The sequence below is a fragment of the Oncorhynchus tshawytscha genome, linkage group LG07, assembly GCF_018296145.1.
Source record: "Oncorhynchus tshawytscha isolate Ot180627B linkage group LG07, Otsh_v2.0, whole genome shotgun sequence".
NCBI lineage: Eukaryota > Metazoa > Chordata > Actinopteri > Salmoniformes > Salmonidae > Oncorhynchus > Oncorhynchus tshawytscha.
This window is the reverse complement of record NC_056435.1, coordinates 50,644,881-50,650,810: the sequence shown is the minus strand read 5'-3', so window position 1 is coordinate 50,650,810 and position 5,930 is coordinate 50,644,881. Positions and strand designations below refer to the sequence as shown.

Below are 5,930 nucleotides of genomic sequence, written 5' to 3'. Positions count from 1 at the left end.
CCGGTATAGGATCAGCATGATAGATGTAGTCCAGTCATGGTAATGAGTTTAGGATCAGCATCATAAGTGTAGATGGTAAGATTTTCTCAACGCAGTGGTCAACCTGTCTATTGGCGTTAGAAAAGTAGGGTTGTTTGTGTGTTGCAAGCAAGCAAGCAAGAAAGAAAGAAAGAAAGAAAGAAAGAAAGAAAGAAAGAAAGAAAGAAAGAAAGAAAGAAAGAAAGAAAGAAAGAAAGAAAGAAAGAAAGAAAGAAAGAAAGAAAGAAAGAAAGAAAGAAAGAAAGAAAGAAAGAAAGAAAGAAAGAAAGAAAGAAAGAAAGAAAGAAAGCAAGAAAGCAAGAAAGCAAGAAAGAAAGAAAGAAAGAAAGAAAGAAAGAAAGAAAGAAAGAAAGAAAGAAAGAAAGAAAGAAGAAAAGAAAAGGGGCACTGTAGAGAGGGAGCGAGAGAGCTTTGGCAATATGTTTCAATACGTTTTGGCAATATGTACATTGTTATGTCATGCCAATGAAACAGAGAGACAGATATGGTTGGAGTCCTGCTCTGCTCAGTGAGGCTGCGGGGGGGTGCAGGGATGAACCAGGGAATGTTTGGCAGATTTTCAAATAGGGTAAGAAATAAGCCTTTAACTCATTCTGATGACTGAAGGCAGGCAGAGACACATCTTGGATTCAGACTCTCCTGAGTCTTTGTATTAAAGGGAGGGTGTCCTCCTCTCACTCCTATCACCTCAGGTCTACTTGTATCTTTAGTTACTTTTGAACTTCGGTAACAAAATGGAAACTTTTGAGACATGCCTCTAATATAATTTATTGTCTGAATGCATGCTTTTTGTCATTGAGTAAAGCGTAGCATCTTTGGATTGCATTAGGGTTTATGAAGTAGAGGTTATTGTAGTAAACGTAAGACATATTTGAAATGTGAGTATCCCTTCAAGACAGACTCATTTTTTTCTTATACCACTTGATATAGTACTGTATGCCGTTCATACGTACGTTATCTCAGACAGCACTGGCCTGATTTTGACCTAACTTGGGTAAATGATGCATCTTGCCATAGATATCTGGCATTTACAAAGTTACACTGATTGGCCCAAGGAGGGAGCTATAGTAATTAACTGAACTTTGCGAATCACACCAGAGAGTAAGAGGTGAAACGAGGGGGATATCTGGGCCCAAAATCTGTCCTCTCCAGCAGGTGGCGTTTTTTCTTTGGCACATGACATGGAGTAGAGGGAGTGGATTAGCTAAAGAGACTGCAGGGCTCAACATTCAGGGGTGCCCACAGGCCTTGGCAACATCTGCCAAGCTCACCAGGCCAGTTAATCAAGCTTTCATATGACCCGCTTGTACCAGTACATTTTCAAACTCCAAAACAGAAGATATTTGTATTTATTCATCTTTCAAAATCATTCTGACATCTGACGCTTCACACTTGTTATTAACCAGCATTCGGTTTCCAAGCAGAGGCAAGAATGTCAAAGCCTTGCCTGGAGTGAGCCCTGCCTAATTAGGCTACATCCTTGATACTCGCACCAGACCGTTCTCAGTGAAGGCGGGAACCCATCAATTGAACATCAGCACGCACATTCAAGTGTCCTCCACCTGCTTTCAGTCTTTTTTCATCAGAGACAGCGACGTCATTATTAGCAACGAAAGGTTTACTTAGACCTACACTATGGAGCTGCTTGCTTGTCAAGACATGAACATTATTTGCACAAATCACTTGTTGGTTAAATACAAAATAAATATTGTAATAATGCTATATAATGCTTTTCAGTGTTGTATGGTTTATTTCTCAACTCCAATTCTTGCGCAATAGCGGAGGTGAATAAAGATAGCGGCCCCCATGTACATACCATAAATTACTTGTTTGTTAAGTTCGCTGTATTGTACATTGCTCTCCTTCCCTCTTTTTTGTGTCGTCATTAGCACAGTATGCATGATCTCAATTCTAGCTTCAACACCCAGGCAATTAGAAAAAACAAAAAGTATATTGTGCTGATTCATTAGCACTTTGAACCATGTCGGGTGCCGTAGTTTTAAAAACTCAGTGGACAGTGGTGAAACAATGACATCATATCTGAATTTGACTTCTTTATGCTCTATATTCACTGTAAATTCACACAGTTAGGCCTAAACTGTATTTCTAAAAACGATATATATATATTTTTTACCTTACTTTAATTAGGCAAGTCAGTTAAGAACAAATTCTTATTTACAATGACAGCCTACCCCAGCTAAACCAGGACAACGCTACTCGGACTCCCAATCACAGCTGGTTGTGATACAGCCTGGAATCGAACCAGGGTCTGTAGTGACACCTCTAGCACTGAGATGCAGTGCATTAGACCACTGTGCCACTCGGGAGCCATGTAAAGAATACATGATTTCATTAGTGGAGTGATTACCCCATTGTGGTAAACAATGCAGAGGAGCAACCTCATGCTTCAGCCATGCAGCCACCAGGCTGCATTAGATAGGTGATCGTTCTTCAGCCATGTATCCACCATGCTGCATCATACAGGTGACCATGCTTCAGCCATGTAGCCACCAGGCTGCATTAGATAGGTGATCGTTCTTCAGCCATGTAGCCACCATGCTGCATCAGACAGGTGATCATTATTGCTAAAATAGCATCAATATGTTATCGGGCTCATTTCTGGGGGAGAATATTACATTTTAAATGGTTTAATAAAAGCTATCTGTCATCATTGACAGATGGTTTTATTTTTGTTTTCCAAACAATCAGTGTAAATATCAGATCTTATGGTTGGTTATAATATAAGGTATTTGCCCAGACTGTAAATGAAGCGCTGCATCATTTATGGGGGGCGACATATTTACTGTTGTTTTGTTGAGCTTTGGTGTTTCTTCATTTCTGCCATATTGCCTTCAAATATTTGGCACATTGAGTCCTATACATTCTAGCCAACACACTGTATTGACAGTTTCATGACCACTAACTTCTATATCCTCACCCATATGCCTATCTTCCTGTTGTATCTCATTCCATTCCAAATTAAGTTATATTTTGTACTTCACATTTGTTTGACAGTTCTGCATGTGTCCCACAGAAGCATCAAGCGAACTGTTTAATTCAGCTTCTTCTTGGGGCCCAGTTTGATGGCATGTCCTCACATCTTCTTGCGGCAGTTGACAGCATGAGAATGGAGGCGAGCGTAGCACTTGCGGCAGATCATTTTGTCGCAGTTGTCCTTCTGGCTCAGCTGATGGCTCAAGAGATGGCTCGATGATGCCTCCACACAGACACAGCACAAAATGCAGGGTGGACTCTTTCTGGATGTTGTAGTGTGACAAGGTGCGACCATCTTCAAGCTATTTGCCAGTGAAGATCAGACCCTGCTGATTAGGATGAATACCTTCCTTATCCTGGATCTTGGCCTTTTCAATAGCATCGCTGGGCTCAACCTCAAGGGTGATGTTTTTTTCTGTCAACGTCTTCACAAAGATCTGCATTTTGGCAGGCCAGCCGCTAGCTGAGCCTCAACATATGTTTTGAACTCAAATTCCAGTAGCGCATTCGATAATTTTCCTAAGAAATTCTTCTGAATAATACATGTCCTTTTAAATAGAAAAACACAAAAGGAGACTGAGTAGGATGATAATTCCTGGGGAAGTTAGACCAGCACAACAGGCTCCCTGGAGACCAAACTGATGTTTACATTTGAGCTGCATCAAAGACACATCACAGCACATGCCAGGGATGCCACTGAGCCCCAGGAAGGAAGGCCTGCCTAGCTTGTCACAGAAACGTCTTCTCAGGTTTGCTGCTTGACGGTGCTAAATTCATTAATGAGAAAGAATGAGCTGATTTGAGAAGACAAGACAAGGACTTCCTTGTTGGAAATTGTATGACTTTTTAAACAAGGTTTCGAGATAGACACATCGCTCTATGTGAGCTTTTGAGGTTTTTCTAAATGAACCTGTGAATAAATGAGACGCTCTGGAAACGTGGAATATTGGTGAGATTAATATGAAAGAGAGAACATTTGCTATATAAGTACAATATACGGTATGTTAGGGGTCCCCAATAAGTGGCCTGCTGGCTGAACAGGATTTTATTTGGCCGCAATGTTTTCTGAGCAAAACATTTTGTATACCAGTTAAAACTTTGGATAATAGTCAAAATAAATAAAAACCCTTCAATGAGTAGGTGTGTCCAAACTTTTGACTGGTACTGTATATATATATATATATACAGTGACTTCAGAAAGTATTCACAGGCCTACACATATACCAATACCCCATATTACAATACCCCATAATGTCAAAGGGGAATTGTGTTTTTCTAAATGTTCTAAATTGTTTAAAAATGAAGAGCTGAAATGTCTTGAGTCAATAAGTATTCAACCCCTCTGTTATGGCAAACCTAATACGTTCTGGAGTAAAAATGTGCTTACCAAGTCGCATAATAAGGTGCAGAATAGTGTTTAACATGATTTTTGAATGACTATCTCATCTCTGTACACCACACATACGATTATCTGTAAGGTCCCTCAGTCGAGCAGTGCATTTGAAACACAGATTCAACCACAAATACCAGGGTTTTTTCCAATGCCTCGCATAGAAGATGGGTAAATTGAATAAATTGAATATTTCCCTTTGAGCATGGTGAAGTTATTAATTGCACTTTGGATGGTGTTTTAATAACCCAGTCACTACAAAGATACAGGTGTCCTTCCTAACTCAGTTGCCGGAGAGGATGGAAAACACTCAGGGTTTTGACCATGAGGTTAATGTCACACCCTGACCATAGTTTGCTTTGTATGTTTATATGTTTTGTTTGGTCAGGGTGTGATCTGAGTGGGCATTCTATGTTGTATGTCTAGTTTGTCTGTTTCTGTGTTTGGCCTGATATGGTTCTCAATCAGAGGCAGCTGTTAGTCATTGTCTCTGATTGGGAACCATATTTAGGTAGCCTGATTTGTCATTGTGGGTTGTGGGTGGTGGGTGATTGTCTATGTGTAGTGTTTGTGTCAGCACGATTGTTCATTAGCTTCACGTTTGTCACGTTGTTGTTTTGTAGTGTACAGATTTCCCATTAAAATGACAAACACTTACCATGCCGCATCTTGGTCCTCCTCTCTATCTCCAGATGACAACCGTGACAGAATCACCCACCACAAAAGGACCAAGCGGCGTGGTAACGGGCAGCAGCATCAGCGATGTCAGGATTTCTGGACATGGGAGCGAGATCTGGACTGTGTCACTACTTGGGAGGAGATAGACAGGTGGGCGGTCGACCCAGAGAGAGTGCCGGAGCCCGCCGGGGATTCTCTGGAGCAGTGTGAGGAGGGATAACAGCGAATGGAGTCAGCACGGAGGCGCGGTAGGAAGCCCGAGAGGCAGCCCCAAAAATGTATTTGGGGGTGGGGGGAAACACAGGGAGTGTGGCGAAGCCAGGTAGGAGACCTGCGCCAACTCCCTGTGCTTACCGGAGAGCGAGAGGGACCGGGCAGGCACCGTGTTATGCTGTGGAGCACACGGTGTCCCCGGTGCGGGTGCATAGCCCGGTACATTCCAGCTCCTCGTATCAGCCGGGCTAGAGTGGGCATCGAGCCAGGCTGAAGCCGGCTCTACGCATCTGGGTAAGGTTGTGCAGGTTCGGTGCTCAAGAGCTCCTGCACGGTCCGGTCTATCCAGTGCCACCTCCACGCTCCAGCCCTCCGGTGGCAGCCCCCCGCACCAGGCTGTCTCTCCATCTTCTGCCTACAGGTGCTTCCTCCTCTCCAGAGCGGCCAGAGTCTCCCGTCTGTCCAGAGCCGCCAGAGTCTCCCGTCTGTCCAGAGCCGCCAGAGTCTCGTCTGTCCAGAGCCGCCAGAGTCTCCCGCCTGTCCTGAGCTGCCAGAGTCTCCCGCCTGTCCTGAGCCTGCCAGAGTCTCCCGCCTGTCCTGAGCCTGCCAGAGTCTC

At 43.3% G+C, this 5,930-nt stretch overlaps 1 pseudogene; it reads right to left on the bottom strand.

The window, feature by feature from the left end:
• Positions 1–3,091: 3,091 nt before the first annotated feature.
• LOC112255299 lies at positions 3,092–3,476 on the bottom strand (annotated as a pseudogene).
• Positions 3,477–5,930: the final 2,454 nt, after the last annotated feature.